This window comes from Poecile atricapillus, chromosome 19 (assembly GCF_030490865.1).
Source record: "Poecile atricapillus isolate bPoeAtr1 chromosome 19, bPoeAtr1.hap1, whole genome shotgun sequence".
NCBI classification, from domain to species: domain Eukaryota; kingdom Metazoa; phylum Chordata; class Aves; order Passeriformes; family Paridae; genus Poecile; species Poecile atricapillus.
This window is the reverse complement of record NC_081267.1, coordinates 7,472,841-7,489,009: the sequence shown is the minus strand read 5'-3', so window position 1 is coordinate 7,489,009 and position 16,169 is coordinate 7,472,841. Positions and strand designations below refer to the sequence as shown.

The 16,169-nt window shown below is 52.7% G+C and overlaps 1 pseudogene; it reads right to left on the bottom strand.

The window, feature by feature from the left end:
- The window catches only part of LOC131586380 (uncharacterized), a 585,722-nt pseudogene extending 569,938 nt beyond the window's left edge, over positions 1 to 15,784 (bottom strand).
- Between the last annotated feature and the right edge of the window lie 385 nt (positions 15,785 to 16,169).

The window sequence follows — 16,169 nt, the reverse complement described above, 5'->3', positions numbered from 1 at the left end:
AAGAAAGTAACTTGGAAAAGTCATTTTTACAGTCTGTTTCAAAGCAAGGGGCAGCTGGCCAAGAGGTGGGGAAATTCCTCGGCTGTTGTGATGAGACCCCTTGCTCTGGGAAGCAGGTGTAAGGTACAGAACAGGCCGCTCCTTACAAGTCCCTGCTCAGCAGCAGGAATGAAGGCAGTGTACCTTGAGAGCACAACAAGCACACCTGCAAACCATCACCTGGCAAGCTTCCACCTCAACCAGGCCAGAACCCCTGCACAAAGTCCCTTGGGGTCTTCAGGGTCTCGGTCTCTGTTCTTGCGATGGTTGTGGGGCAGATGAGGGTAACTTCAGACTGTCTCTTACACCCTAGTAACCCCAAATGACTGCAATGACCCCAAATTGCCACAAATAACCTCAAATTACTCTAAAGGACCCCTCTGGCCCCACACCTGACCCCAAATGACCCTTCTGGCCCCACACCTGAACCCACAGGACACAGACATTTACCCCCTGCTGAGCTTGGTCCTATACAACCCCAAATCCTTCAAAAATCCCCAAAATTTGACCCTGGGAACTTCCTGGATGAGCAGGGTCAGTTCCAGCGCAACGAGGCCTTTGTGCCCTTCTCGGCCAGTGGGCACCCCAAAAATCCCATAAATCCTTGGGGTGGGGTCCTAAATCCTTCTGGAATCCCAAAAATCCCCAAATTCCTTTGTGGAGGGGCCCTACATCCTTTTGGGATCCCCTAAATCCCATAAATCCTCGGGGTGGGTACTCCAGACCCATTTGGGACCCCCACCCCTGAAACCCCCAGACCATTTTGGGACCCCAATCCCAAAGCTCCCAGACCCTTCAGGGACCCCCCAGACTCTGAAGCTCCCAGACCCTTTAGAATCCCCTAGGCCCTTTTGGGATCCCCAACCCCTGAAACCCCCATCCCCTTTTGGGGCCCCAGCCCCTTTTGAGACCCCCAGCCCCTTTTGGGACCCCAGCCCCTTTTGGGACCCCAGACCCTTTAGAGATCCCCAGACCCTTTTGGGTCCCCCGACCCTTTGGGGTGGGGCGGTGCTGACGCCCCCTCCCCACAGGGCAGTGGCTGTGCCTGGGGGAGGCGCTGGCGCGGGCAGAGCTGTTCCTGTTCCTGACCTCGCTGCTGCAGCGCCTGCGGCCGCGACCCCCGGCACCCCCCGAGGAGCTGCCCACGGCCCCCCTGGAGAGCGGCTTCGCCAACATCGTGCCCCGCTTCCAGCCCCTCCTGCTGCCCCAATGAGACCCCCCAAATTCCAGACTGCTCCCCAAATTCAGGAACTGCCCCAGGATCGGGACCCTTCCCCATGGCTGGAAAATCTCCCCCCAGATCCTCCCCAGATTCCACTCCCAACATCCCCCTCGCTTCCAGCTCAGGATGGTGCCCTGATGAGACCCCTCCCCAAATCCCACCCCCGAGATGCCTCCCCATTGCTGGAAAATCTCCCCAAATCCAATCCAAACCCCACCCCAAAATCAGGAATCCCCCCCTGAGACCCCTCCCCAAATTCAGGACGCCTCCCCAAAATGCCCCTCCTCACTGGGATCAGGACCCCTCCCCATCAATGGAAATTGCCCAAAAACCCAAAAAATCCTCCCCAAATCCCCTTCCCACAATCAGAACACCCCTGGGACCCCAGAATTTCCCCCAAAAACCACCAAATTCCTCCCCAAAAATCCCAAAATTCCTCACAAATCCCCCCAAAAAACCAGAAAACCCCCATACTCCCCCCAAAGTCCCAAATCATCCCAAGACTCAAAATCTCCTCACAAAGCTCCAAATTTCCCCCCAAAAATCCCAAATTTTTCCCCCAAACCCCCAAATTTCTCAAAACCCCCAAAATTCTCCCCACTCCACAAATTTTCCCCCAAAACCACCAAATCCTCCCAAAATCCCAAATCCCCCCCCCCCAAGACTCTCAAATTACACCCCAAATCGCCAAAATTCCCCCCCCCAAGACTCTCAAATTTCTCCCCAAAAATACAGGGAGTGCTTCTAAACAACCAAATCCCTTCTCCCCAAAATTCCCCTCTGGACTCCAAATTTCCCCTAAAACTCCCAAATTTCCCCCCCCAAACCCAGTTTTTTTTCCCCAAAACCCAGAATCCTCCCCCTAAAAAACCCAGAGTTCTCCCCAAAACCCCAAATTTCTCCCCCAAGCACCCAAATGTTACAAAAAAATCCTAAAATTCCTGCCCTAAAACCCCAGAATTCATCCCAGGACCCCTGAAGTTTCCCCCCAAAACCCCAAATTTCCCTCCAAACCCCCAAATTCCTCCCAAATTCCCCCCAAAAACTGGGAGAACCTCCCAAAAAAATACCAACGCCTCTTCAAAACCCCCCCCAAAATCACAACTCCCTCCCCAAGAATAAACAAAAAAGCTGAGAATGTATATCTTTTTATTTCACATTTTTCACACCTTGGGCAGGGGTATAGGGGGGGAAATCCCAGAATTCTCAGGATTTTTCACATTCTTTTGGAGAGAGGGGGTCTTCCCAACTTTTCCAGCACCCCCCAGGCAACAGCTCCTCAAAATTCCTGCCCCTCAGCCCCCCCAAATTAAGTGCACATAAATAAAAAAAAGAGGAAAAAAAAGAAAAAAAAAGGGAAAAAGGTAAAAAAGAACAGGAAAAAAAGACACCCTCACCCCAATTTGGGGGGAGGGGGATGAAGGTAAAATTGCGGGAGGGGTCGAACCCCCAGAAAAAAATTAAGGGACCACTAAAAAAATTGGGGGAACCACCACAAAAAAGCTCATTTTGAAAAATGCTAAAACCATTAAATAAATGGCAAAGAGGCAAAAAACCTGAAAAATTTAGGGAGGAACCCCCCAAAAATGTGTCAAAAATGGGGAATTCCCCCTTGAATCCAAGGGATTTGGGGGAATTTTTTTTCCCAAAAGCTGTGGGTTTTTGAGGGTGGCAGGGGAGAAGAGACTCCCTCCAAATTCCTGGGGGTGTCCTCGAGATCCAGCGAAGGCACCTGGTCCTGGAGGGGGACAAAAAGGCTATTTTAGAAAAATTAAGGGAATTTGGGGGGATTTGGGCAAATTTTAGGGAATTTGGGATTTTTTGAGGTCTCGGGGGGGGTCTTGATTTTTTGTGGTCTTGCATTCCGGGGCCACATGATCATGGCCAGGGAGGCCACAGTTACCAGGAACAGGCATGGGACACCAACGAGATGGGATTCTGCTCAGGAAAACATTTATTCAGCTCAGGAACAAACTCAGATCCAGAGACAGCCCCAAACAGAGGCAGGGAGATGGGGTTTGAGAACCAGGGTGGAGTTCAAGGTCAGGGACCACTGGGAACACAGCAAGGGAGAAACCCCAGGGGCCCAAACCCAAACAGAAATCCCTGGGCTGCCACCCCACGAGGGGTCCAGGGTGGAGTTTCTCCCTGGGCTTGCAGGGCCCATCCTCCGAGGCAGAGGGATGGAATTCCCTCTTGCCCACACCTCTCACTTTAACAATGTTCATTTGAAACTAAATCTTTGCCTCCCTGGGCAGGGGCACCTCACAAAAAACTCACTCAGTAATGGGCTCCCCCTCCCTTCATCACCCCCAAACTTTGGCTGTTTCATTGCAGACCCCACCCCACCTCCCCAATCCCAACCCATCCCTGCTGGACATCAAGACCCCCTTCCCAATCCCTATTTCCCCCATTTCACACCTCCCAAACTCCATCCCACCCATCCTGCCCCACCCAATGCCCATCTCACCCCTCCTGATTTGCATCCCACTTCACCCAATCCCCTTCCAACCCCATTCCACCTGATGCCTTCAGAAGGCTGACCTAGAACAGAGGCTGGACAGAGTTAAGTATAAAGTTTAGTAGAAGAATTTAAATACACCATGGGCAGTACAAGAGCCAGGCCAGGGCTACAGCCAAGATAGACCAGAAATGGTCACAAAAATGGACAAGTGATCACAAGGTCTCACATTTTTAGAAGTTTAGGTCCATCTGCATATTTGGGTTCATTGTCCAGTTACAGCTTCAGATGATGAAGTCCCATCCTTCTTGTTTTCTCTCTTCAGTCCACCCTTGTTTATGTTTTTGGGCTTGAAACTTCTAACAACTGTCCTTGGTATCAAGCTAGAAAAGGAATTGTTTTGTCTACCTACTCTGTGAAGAGAGCTCACTAACACCTAATGTGAAGTTCAAAACTACAAACCTAGGCAGTGCAGAATATGAAAGATATGAAAGCTAAAACTTGAGGCATCACACCCTGAGGGGCTGTGGAATGCAGTAATTTTGGTGAAATTGAGTAGTTATCAATGGCACTGAGTGGTTTTGAGGTGACAGATTGAACTCTCTCGTCTCTTTGAGTGCCAAGAAATGGAGACAATTCCACCAAAAAACCCCACAACCCCCAAATACTCCCAAGTATCTCCCAGATTCCCTTGAAGCATTAGTAAATTTGAAGTTTTAGATGCCTTTCATGAATTTCTAGACTTTTATTCCAATTTTGTCTGTTTTAAAGGGATGAAGATGAATCAAAAGATAGAACCAAAGCAGAATGACCACCAGCCCAGTGTGTTCCCAACACAGATCACTGGGAACGTGGGTCATCAGGGCTCTGCACAACGTGGGTCCTCTGATGGAGGATGGAGCTGGGGCAGCACACGAAGCTCTTCCTGCACTTGGGGCACTCACAGGGCTCCCCTTAGTGGTGCTTTTGTTGGTGTTGGGTCAAGTGAGATTTCTGGATGAAGCTCTTCCCACATTCCCCACACTCGTAGGGCCTCTCCCCAGTGTGGATGCGCCGGTGGGTGATGAGGGTGGAGTTTCGCTTGAAGCCCTCCCCGCAGTCAGGACAGCGGAAGGGCCTCTCATCCGTGTGAATCCGCTGGTGCACGAGGAGAGTGGAGCTCCTCTGAAACCTCTTCCCACACTCGGGACACTCGTAGGGCCTCTCCCCAGTGTGGATCATCTGGTGGATGGTAAATTGGCACCTCTGGCTGAAGGTCATCCCACATTCCCCACACTTGTAGGGACGTTCCCCGGTGTGGATCCTCTGGTGGAGGATCAGGCTGGAGCTCTGAGTGAAGCACTTTCCACATTCCCCACATTCGTAGGGCCTCTCCCCAGTGTGGATGCGCCGGTGGGTGATGAGGTGGGAGTTTTGCTTGAAGCCCTCCCCACAGTCGGGGCAGAGGAAGGGCCTCTCATCCGTGTGAATCTGCTGGTGCCTGAGGAGAGTGGAGCTCCTCTGAAACCTCTTCCCACACTCAGGACACTCGTAGGGCCTCTCCCCAGTGTGGATGCGCTGGTGGATGATGAGGTTGGATTTGCACCTGAAGCCCTTCCCACATTCCCCACACTCGTAGGGCCATTCCCCAGTGTGGATCATCTGGTGGCGGATCAGGCTGTTGCTCTGGCTGAAGCTCTTCCCACACTCCAAGCACTTGTAGGGCTTCTCCCCATCCTGAAGCTGCTCATGGACCACCAGCTCAGAGCCCTGGCTGGATCTCCGGCCGCCTTCCCGGCACAGGGTGGGTCTTTCCTCCTCAGAGCACCCTGGGATGGGTTTGGAGCCCCTCCTCCTGCGGGATCTCTGGGGCTTTTCCTCCCCATTGTATTCCTGCACCGTGGAGCTGCTCAAAACGGCCTCTTCCATGAGGTTCTGCTGTGGGGATTTGTCCTCCCTGGTCTCCATCCTCAGCTCCTTGTCTGGGGGAGGAAGGACAAGGAGAGGATGGGATTTGCCTCCGTGCCAGAGGGAAGGGGAAGGAGATCCCCCCAGTGCGTCCCCGGCAGGACGGCGTCGGCAGCGGGGTTGTCCTGCAGCCGGGGGCCAGGCTGGGCTGGGAGATGGAGCAGGAGAGAGGGGGAAAGGGGCACTGACTTCCTCCTCACCTGCCTGGGTGTCCTGGGGCATCTTCCTCTTCCTCACAGCCTCCTTCTCCATCTGGCCAAGATTTGGGAATGAGAAATCCTGGTTTGGGGAAAAATACAATTCACAAGCACATTGGGTTAGGGGGTTTGTTCTGCCCAAGTCCATCTCTAGAAGTCACCAGCCATCCATAAAAACCTCCCAAACACCAAGATTCAGCCATGAAAATGCCTCCCAGGAGTTCCCCATCTCTGGTCTCTCCCCTTTGCTGTTCAGGGGTTCCACCCTGTTCCAGCTGCTCACGGTCACACTTGTACAGGGGGTCCCCTGGCTACTTGATCTCTGGCCTCCTCAGGCTGCTGGGAGTGCCAGGAATCTGAAAAGTTCTCCCCTTTTCCATCTCCTCAATAAGGGATGCTGGGACTCCCCACGGTCCCCCCAAAGGGCATTTGCTGCTCAGGTTTGGAGTTCTTCATTCTCCAAACATCCCCCCCAAAAAAACCCAACCCAGGGATGCACGAGGATATCCGGGCTGAGCTCCCCCTCCCCAGGCACGTGTGGGATGGGGGATGATGATCCCACGGGTGAGGGGCTGTGAATTCAGGGAGTGCTGGACCTCGTGGTTCCTTCTCCCTTCCCTGATCCTCATTTGTCCCTCCTCTTCCTCCCTCTCCTTCCCTTCCATCCTTCCTCCTCCGCTTCCTCCCTAACCCCACCTCCTTCTCCTACTCCTGTCCCTTCTGTCTCCCCTTCTTCATCCCTCCTCTTCCATCCCTCCTCCTCCTCCCCCAGGAGCAGTGACACCCTCGGTGCCCCGTTCCCAAACCCCTCACAGCCCACGGCAGGAGCGGGGATGGAGCCGGGACAGGTCGGGATGGGCAGCGCGGGGCTCTCCGCTGCTCCCACCCGCTGGGGACGGGGGGAACCCGGCATGGGGAAAAGGAGAGGGAAACTGGGAAAATTGGGGGCTGCAGATCCAACCTGGGGCTGGCTGGGGACCCTGGCTGGGGACTGCCAGCCCTTGGGGCTCCTCTGGGGAGATGCGGGAGGGGGGAACACAGAGAGGGCTGGGGGATCCCAGGAGTGGCAGCACTGGCAGGGACTGGTTTGTACTGGGATCATCCTGGCAGTGGCTGAGATTGCACTGGCTGTGTACTGACATCATACTGGGATCATACTGGGAGCAGCTGGGTCCATGCTGGCTGAGACTGGGATCCCACTGAGGGTGACTGGAATCATACTGGGATTGACTGGGAGTGGCTGTGAGCAACTGGAATCATGCTGAAAGCAACTGGGAGGAGCTGGGAATGACTGGGAGCGTGCTGGGGCTGACTGGGATATACTGGGAGAGACAGGGAGTCCCAGGGATCACACTGGAGGTTACTGGGGTCATACTGGCACTGACAGGGAGCAACTGGGGCCACTGGCCTCATACTGGGAGTGACTGGAATTAGACTGTAAGCGACTAGGATCAGACTGGGAGTTACTGGGATTAGATTGTGACTGGGATGAGACTGGGAGTGTGAAGGAAACTGGAAAATTGGGGAAAAAATGGAAAAAAACCCCAGGATAAATTCAAGGAAAATGGAAGGGAAAATTCAGGGAAAAACTACAAAAATATCAGGGTGAAATCCAAAAAAATTTGGGAAAAATCAGGAAAAAATTGGGAAAAATTTGGGAAAAATGGGAAAATTTGAAAAAAATTGGGGAAAATCAGAAAAAATGGGGGAAAATCATGAAAAACCAGGAAAAATTGGAAAGAATATTGAGCAAATCAGGAAAAAAACTGGGAAAGAACTTGGAAAAATTCGGGAAAATCCAGAAAAGAAAGAGGAATAAAATCTGAAAAGTAATAGGAAAAAAACCAGGAAAAATCAGGTAAAAACTAGGGAAATTTGAGAAGAAATTGGGAAAAAGCTAGAAAAAATTTGGGATAGGAAGAGAGAAGAATCAGGAAAAAATGGGAAATACATGAAAAAAATTGTGAGAAATCAGGGAAAATATCAGGAAAAAAAAGCCAAAAAGACCCTGGGAAAAATCAGGAAAAAATATTGGAAAAATATTGGAAAAATGAAGGAAAAAACAGAAATATTTGAGAAAAAATTGCAAAAAAATAAGGAAAATAATTTGGAAAAAATCAGAGAAAAAATGTGGAAAAAAAAGAAAATCAGGGAAACAAACAGGAAAATGATAAAAAAATCTGGAAAAGTCAGAAAAAAATAATGAAAAAAATCAGGAAAGAATTGGGGAAAACCAGAAAGATTAGGGAAAGGAAAAGGGAAAAATCAGGAAAAAAAATGGGATTAAAACAGGAAAAAGCACAAAAATCAAGGAAAAGTTTAAGAAAATAATGGGAAAAAATTAAAAAAAAAAAATCAGAAAAATAAAAAAATCATGAAAAAAATCATTAAAAAATCATTAAAAAAATCAATAAAAATCAGGAAATAATGGGGAAAATCTGGAAAAATATTGAGAAAAAATTGGGTAAAATCGAGAAAAGAGAGGGAAGAAACCTGGAAAAATCAGGAAAAATCAGTAAAAAAATTAGGAAATACAGGGAAAAATCAGGGACAAATTGTGAAAAAAAAATGGGGAATAACCAGGAAGAAATTGCGAAAAGAAGAGGGAAAAATCAGGAAAAAGTGGGGGAAAAGCAAGAAAAAAATTTAGGAAAAAAATTGGGAAAAAACAGGGAAAAATCAGGAAAAGAAAGAGGAAGAAGACTAGGAAAAAAATGGGAAAAATCAAGGAAAAAAAGAAAAAAAAATGAAGAAAAGAAAGTGGGGAAAAAACTTTGGAAAATTGGGAAAAAAATTGGGAAAAAACTAGGAAATATCAAGGAAACAAACAGGAAAAAAATCAGGAAAAAATAGAAAAAAAAGGGAAGTATTTAGACAAATCAGAGGGAAAAATCAGGAAAAAAAATTTGAAAAATATGTGAACAAAAATGTGAAAAATGAAGAAAAAAATAAGAAAAAGGGAATAAAACCTGGAAGAAATCAGGGAAAAAAAATCAGAAAAAAACCTGAAAAAAACTGGGGGAAAATCAGGAAAAAAAATGGGAAAAAATCAGGAAAAAATGGGAAAAACCAGAAAAATTATGGAAAAATTTGAGAAAAAGTTGGGGAAAAGACAAAAAATTTTGGGAAAAGAAGAGGGAAAAATCAGGAAAAAAAATCAGGAAAAAAATGGGGGAAAAACAGGGAAAAAATCAGGGAAAAAATGAGGGAAAAATCAGGAAAATTAAGAAAAAAAAAAAGAAAAAGAGAAAAAAATCAGGAAAAAACCAGGATGAAATTCCCCCATCCCATTTTTCCGTGGAATTTTGGGAATTGCCTACCTGGGAGGTTGTAGAAGAATTTCCAGGCCTGGGATACAGGGAGTGGGGAAAGGTGGAATTGCAGATGAGCTGGTCAAGATTTTTGGGAAGGTAGATGGCCTGGTCCTATTCCAGCTTCCACAATGTTCGGCTGAATCCCACTCCTCCTTCCGGCTAGAAATCATGGAAAAATCATGGAAAAATCATGGGAAAGCTGTGATTCAAATTCATGGAGTTTTGCCCCCAAAGCACCCTTTTTTCCCACCAAAATTTCTATTTTTCCCCCCCAAAATATTAATTTTTTGGAATAATTAAATGGGGAAGATTAGGGGGAAATAGGGAAAAATAGGATGGAAATGGAGTAAAAATGGGGGAAATTGGAGCCAAAATGGGAAAAAATAGAGAAAAAATGGGATAAAAATAAGGACAAATGGGATGGAAATGGAGGAAAAATTGAGAAAAATGGGAGAAAGGAATGGAAGATGGGCATAAAATGATGGAAAAATGAGATAAAGCCAGGAAAAAAATGGGGGGAAAAAATGAGGGAAACTGGGAGAAAAATGAAGGGAAAATGGGAATAAAAATGGTAAAAATGAAGTGAAAGTGGGAGAAAAATGGAAGAAAATGGGGAAAACAGGAGAGAACATGGGGAACAAACCGGGGAAAAATAGAACAAAAAGAAGGTAAAATGGGGAAATGGGGAAAAAATAGATTAAAAATGGGAAAAAAAATTGGGAAAAATTAGGACAACATGGAGAAAAAATTGAGTAAAAATGCAAGAAAAAATAGGAAAAAAATCAGAAAAATTAAGAAAAAAATTAAGGAAAATGAGTTTAAAAGGGAGTAAATAGAGGAAAAAAAGAGAAAAATGGGTGAAAATTAGGGAAAAATAAAAAAAAATAGGATAATAATGGGGAAAAAATATATGAAAACGAGATAAAATGAGGAAAAATGGAAAAAATGGGATAAAAACGGGATAAAAACGGGGAAAATTTGAGATAAATGGGATAAAATTGTGGGAAAATGGGGATAACATTTGGGAAAAATGGAGACAAGCTGGACCCTAATAGGGAAGGATTGGGAGAGACTGGGCTCATCCTGCTGCCGAGGAAACTGAAACCACACGGGGGGAGAAACTAAGCTCATGCTGGGAGCAGCCACTGCCGGCACCGGGAGCCCCGAACCCCTTTCCCGGCCATGCCGGACCCGCATCCCCCCGGCCCCTTTGCCGGGGCTCTGCCGCCACCGGGACCCCCCAAAAACACCTCCCGGGGTCCCCCCGAGGGGCATCTGCGGCTCGGCTCTGGAGCCCTGCCATCCCCAAACATCCCCCCCAAAAACCCCAAACCCAGGGAGCCCCGGGGTATTGGGGGCGAGCTCCCCCTCCCCGGGCACCTGCGGGATGGGGGGCGATGGTCCCGAAGGAGCTGCAGATCCAGAGAGCGGGGAGCGCACGTGGAGCCTCCTCTGCCTGCTCCAGCTCTTCCTCCTCCTGCTCCTCCTCTTCCTCCTCCTCTGTCCCTCCTCTTCCTCCTCCTCTGTCCCTCCTCTGTCCCTGGGCGTGGTTCGGAGCCCTCGGGTGAGCGGGGCCGGGCCGGGACACGATGGGAAAGGGCTGGGTCCCCCCCAAACCGAGCTGGGGGCAGCGGAGGTTTGGGGGAACAATGGGGACAGGGCGGGACAGGGGAACAGGGGGAGGTGGGAGCACTGAGGGTCCCCCAGTTCACCCCAGGACCCCCAAGCCCCGTCCCAGCCCCCCCAGTTCCCCCCGCAGCCCCGGCTGAGGGGGGGCTCAGCCCAGGAGCCGCCGTCGTTCGGGGCTCCCCCGAGTGCAGGAACGGGAGAGTTCCCGGCTCGGGGAGGCCCCAGCAGAGGAGGGGATCTTGTCCCTCTTCCAGGGCCTTTCAGGGTCTTCAGGCCCCTCTCAAGAGAAGTTTTTATCTTTCTGAGGTATTTTCGGGGGGATCCCACCACTACAGGGGTGTTTTTTCCTCCCCATTTTAGGGTGTTTGTGCGGCCGCAGCTCCACAAACCCCTTTTGAGGGGGGGATCATGACGGCTTTAAGTGACATTTTTAGGGGTGGGTGGTTTTGGGGAACCTGCTGGTGATGGAGATGGGGACCCCATGCCAGGTATGAACCTTCTCAATGTCTGTATGGGGTTTTGCAGTTTTGGGGAGTTTTCGGAGCATCCAGGGCTGTGTTTGGGATCCCGGGGAGGTTGGGGTGTCCTGGGGGGTTTGGGGGTTCTCGGCAGGTTTGGGGGTACCTGGGCAATGTGGGTGGCAGTGCTGGGGACCCCGTGCCAGGTTTGAACCTTCTCACTGCGCACGGGCAGCGTCAGCGTGTTCAGGGAGATCCTGGGGGACCCGGGGGGGTTACCCCAAATCCCAGGGACCCCAAATGCTGAGGGACCCCCTGAACTGCCCTCACCGCTGGATCTGCTGCAGGCAGGGGGGCACCAGCACTCGGCCCCCACCCTCCACCATCACAGGGGGGCTGTGGAAGAAATCTGGGGGTGCACGGACAGGACGGGTGGGACCCCCAAAGTCCTGGGGGAGGGGACACGGGGGGACTCCCAGGAATTCCTGTTATAGGGGGATGATGGGGGACCCAGGAAGAATTTTGGGGGGAACCGGATTGGGTCATGGGGGGACCCCCAGGAGTCTTGTGGGGGGGTGGGGAGGGAAAGGAACAGGGCAACCCCCAGGATGCGATTGGGGGGGAACCGGATTGGAGCTCCCATGGCTGCGGGATGGGGAGATCTGCCCATGGAATTCCATGGGAATGGCATGGCAGTGAGATCCATCTACAGAATTCCCATGGGAATGGGACAGCAGTGGGATCCATCCTTGGACGTCCCATGGGAATGGGATGTCTGAGATCCATCCATGGAATTTCCATGGATTTCCCATCCATGGATTTGCCCTCCCAAATCCCACATTCCCATTCCCATATTCCCATGGGAATTCTGCCCTCCCCACCTTTACACTCCAGCACCTTCCGCCCATATCTGACATATTTCCGGAGACATTCCCTGCAGCTGTGAGCCAGGGAATTTGTTAATCCCTCAGCCTGGATCTCAGGGATCCCCATGGCGGTGCCACAGTTGCCATCGCAGCCCCACAGATCCCCCAGCCCCGGCTCCCCCCGCTCAGCCCTGCTCTGGCTGTGCCGCTGCTGCAGCATCTGCAGCTCCCCGCTGGCCCCGTGCCGGTGCCGCTCCTTGTGCCGGCCCTGGCTATCCGAATATCCCAGCTCTGGCTATCCCAATATCCCAGCTCTGGCTATCCCAGTATCCCAACCCTGGCTATCCCAATATCCCAGCTCTGGCTATCCCAATATTCCAGCCCTGGCTATCCCAATATCCCAGCCCTGGCTGTCCCAATATCCCAGCCCTGGCTATCCCAATATCCCAGTCCTGGCTATCCCAATATCCCAGCTCTGGCTATCCCAATATTCCAGCCCTGGCTGTCCCAATATCCCAGCCCTGGTTATCCCAATATCCCAGCTCTGGCTATCCCAATATCCCAGCTCTGGCTATCCCAAGATCCCAGCTCTGGCTATCCCAATATCCCAGCACTGGCTATCCCAATATCCCAGCCCTGGCTATCCCAATATCCCAGCCCTGGCTATCCCAAGATCCCGGCTCGGTTCCGGCCGCCATCCCCGGGGCTGCGGCTCCGCCCGGCCCCGCTCGCTGCGGCGGCGCTGGAAGGGGATCCCAGCCAGGGACCCCATGGACATGGACTGCGGGAAGCCCGGGCCGGGCTCCGACAGTGCCGCGTGCAGGGAACGCAGGGAGAGGAGAACTGGGGGGACATTTGGAGATTTGGGATTGGGGGGGTCACAGCTGAAGGAAAAGGGGAACGGGGAGAGCCGGGAAGGGCATTTGGGGATGCCAGGACTGACAAGAGGGGAGGCTGGGGCTGGCTAGATGTGGCATGGCTGGAGTTCAGGGCGTTCCTGTACCCAGGAAAGGGAGCTCCAAGGGTCCCCGGTGTCCCCATTGCCCGGACAGGGCAGGGAAAGCCGGGATGGCTGGGAATAGGGGTCCCGGGTGTCCTCAGTGCTGAGGACAGGAGGGGCTGGGTGCAGGGAGAGGCAGGAATAGGGGTCCGGGGGGTAAATGGATCAAGGCGAAGGGGGCTCTGGGGGCTGCGAGAGGCGGGATGGCCGGGAAAGGGGTGCAGGCGTTCCTGGTGCCGGATAAGGGGGTGCAGGGTGGGACCCACGGCCGGGAATGGGGGTTCGGTGGGATGGCGGCGCCCAGGAATGGGGGTTTAGGGGCCCCTCGGCGCTCCGGAATGGGCGATCAAAGAGTCCCGGTGCCGGGGGTCCCCCTCACCTCTCGCCGCCCCCCGGGAGCGCCCCCGGCCCCAGCGCTGGAGCCATCGCGCTGCTCCGCTGCGGCCCCGCCCACAGCCCCGGCCCCGCCCCCAGAGCCGCCTCCGGCCCCGCCATTGGCGCCGCTCTTTGCTGCCCGCCAATGTCATCCATGGCGCTATGATGTCATACAGCCATGTCATGATGTCACAGCCTTCTCCGTGATGTCACACAGTCCCCTCTATGATGCTGTAGCTGCACAGTGACGTCACACAACAAACTCTGTGATGTCACAGCCCCATCTGTGACCTCACACAACCCACTCGGAGCTATCACACAGCCCCTTTCTGACATCACAGCTGCTCTGGGGCTCCAGGACACAGCCACAGAGGTGCTGCTGGGACACAGCCCCCTCTGGGACATCCCACAGCCCCTGCCAGTGCTGAGCTGCCCTGGGAGCTCTGTCTGGGCCTGCTGGTGTCCCTGAGCTGCCCTGGCAGGGCCCCAGCCCTGCTGGGCTGTGCTCAGGAGCTGCTCCTGGCCAGAGCTGTCTCCCTGCTGTGGTCTGTTTCCATGACAACCATCACAGCCCCTGTTGCTATGGTCAGTCCCTTGGCAGCTCCATGGAGACCCCATGCCAGGGGTGGTTGCCATGGACACCAGCTCAGGCCTGGAGCCAGAGCCCGTTGCCATGGCAACCATTTGCAGTCCCATCCCCAGGCTCATGGGATCACAGAGCCACAGAATTGGCTGAGTTGGGAGGGAGCCATGGGGATCCTCCAGTCCAACTGCTGGCCCTGCACAGGACACCCCAACAATCCCAGCCTGGGCCTGGCAGCGCTGGCCAAACGCTGCTGGAGCTCAGCCAGCCCTGGAGCTGGGAGCCTTCCCTGGGGAGCCTCTTCAGTGCCCCAGCAGCCTCACAGGAAAAACCTTTTCCTCACATCCAGCCTAAACCTGCCCGTCTCAGCTCCAGCCGCTCCCTCCACTCCTGTCCCTGGGCACCAGAGGGAAGAGGTTCCCACAGCCCCAGCCAGGGACCCGCTCCCAAGGCAGCTGCCCATGGCAACCAGGCCTGGCACCAGCTGGGATGCTCGGTTTCCATGGGCTGGGCTTCAGGAATGGCATTCCCCAATTTCCTGCTCCTGCTAATACAGCTCTGCCGCTCGCTTCTCTCCCACCTCCCATGGAAAGCAGAAAAGGCAAAGATCCCAGGCTGGGATAAAAACAATTTATTGAGAACAGCAATGGGATAAGGAACAAATAGGTACAGAAACAATTTGGATAACAGAAAAGATAAGACAATCTATTTACAGGGAAAACTAAAATGTCATCGACCGGCTCTTCCTGGCCACGTATTTCCTCCTGCCAGGAAAGGACACCCTTCTCTGGTGAGAGACAGGGAGTCCTTTTCCTGCCCCTGGCAGTGACCTGAGGTGGGACTGAATATAATGGGCCATGATCACACTCTCACATTCTTTGATCCCAAATCATGTCATTGCCACGGGCAAGAAAAGGGACAGGTGTCTTCCCATCATGGATCACAGGGAACATGGATCACCAGGTCTCTTCCCAATGTCGGTCCTCCAAGGGGGGGATGAGGCTGGAGCTGTGGAGAAAGCTCATCCTGCACTTTGGGGCATTTGCAGAGCTTCCCTTACCGGTGCCTCCGTTGGTGTTTGCTCAAGTGACAGCTCTCGCTGAAGCTCTTCCCACATTGGGGACACTCGTAGGGCCTCTCCCCAGTGTGGATGCGCCGGTGCCTGATGAGGTGGGGGTCTTTCTTGAAGCCCCTCCTGCAGTCGGGGTAGTGGAAGGGCCTCTCATCCGTGTGAATCCGCTGGTGCCTGAGGAGAGTGGAGCTGCTGTGAAACCTCTTCCCACACTCAGGACACTCGTAGGGCCTCTCCCCAGTGTGGATGCGCTGGTGGATGATGAGCTGGGAGTTGAAGCTGAAGCCCTTCCCACATTCCCCACACTCGTAGGGCCATTCCCCAGTGTGGATCATCTGGTGGCGGATCAGGCTGTTGCTCCGGCTGAAGCTCTTCCCACACTCCAAGCACTTGTAGGGCTTCTCCCCATCCTGAAGCTGCTCATGGACCACCAGCTCAGAGCCCTGGCTGGATCTCCGGCCGCCTTCCCGGCACAGGGTGGGTTTTTCCTCCTCAGAGCACCCTGGGATGGGTTTGGAGCCCCTCCTCCTGCGGGATCTTTGCAGATTTTCCTCCCCATTACATTCCTCAGCCATGGAGCTGCTCACAATGGCCTCTTCCACGAGGTTCTGCTGTGGGGATCTTTCCTCCCTGGTCTCCATCCTCAGCTCCTTGTCTGGGGGAGGAAGGACAAGGAGAGGATGGGATTTGTCTCCATGCCAGAGGGAAGGGGAAGGAGATCCCCCCAGTGCGTCCCCGGCAGGACGGCGTCGGCAGCGGGGTTGTCCTGCAGCCGGGGGCCATGCTGGGCTGGCAGATGGAGCAGGAGAGAGGGGGAAAGGGGCACTGACTTCCTCCTCACCTGCCTGGGTGTCCTGGGGCATCTTCCTCTTCCTCGCAGCCTCCTTCTCCATCCAGACAAGATTTGGGAATGGGAAATCCTGGTTTGGGGTGAACAGGGGATGAGCACATTGAGTTTGAAGGTCCCTCTACCCAAGTCCATCTCCAGAAGTCACCGGGCATCTGG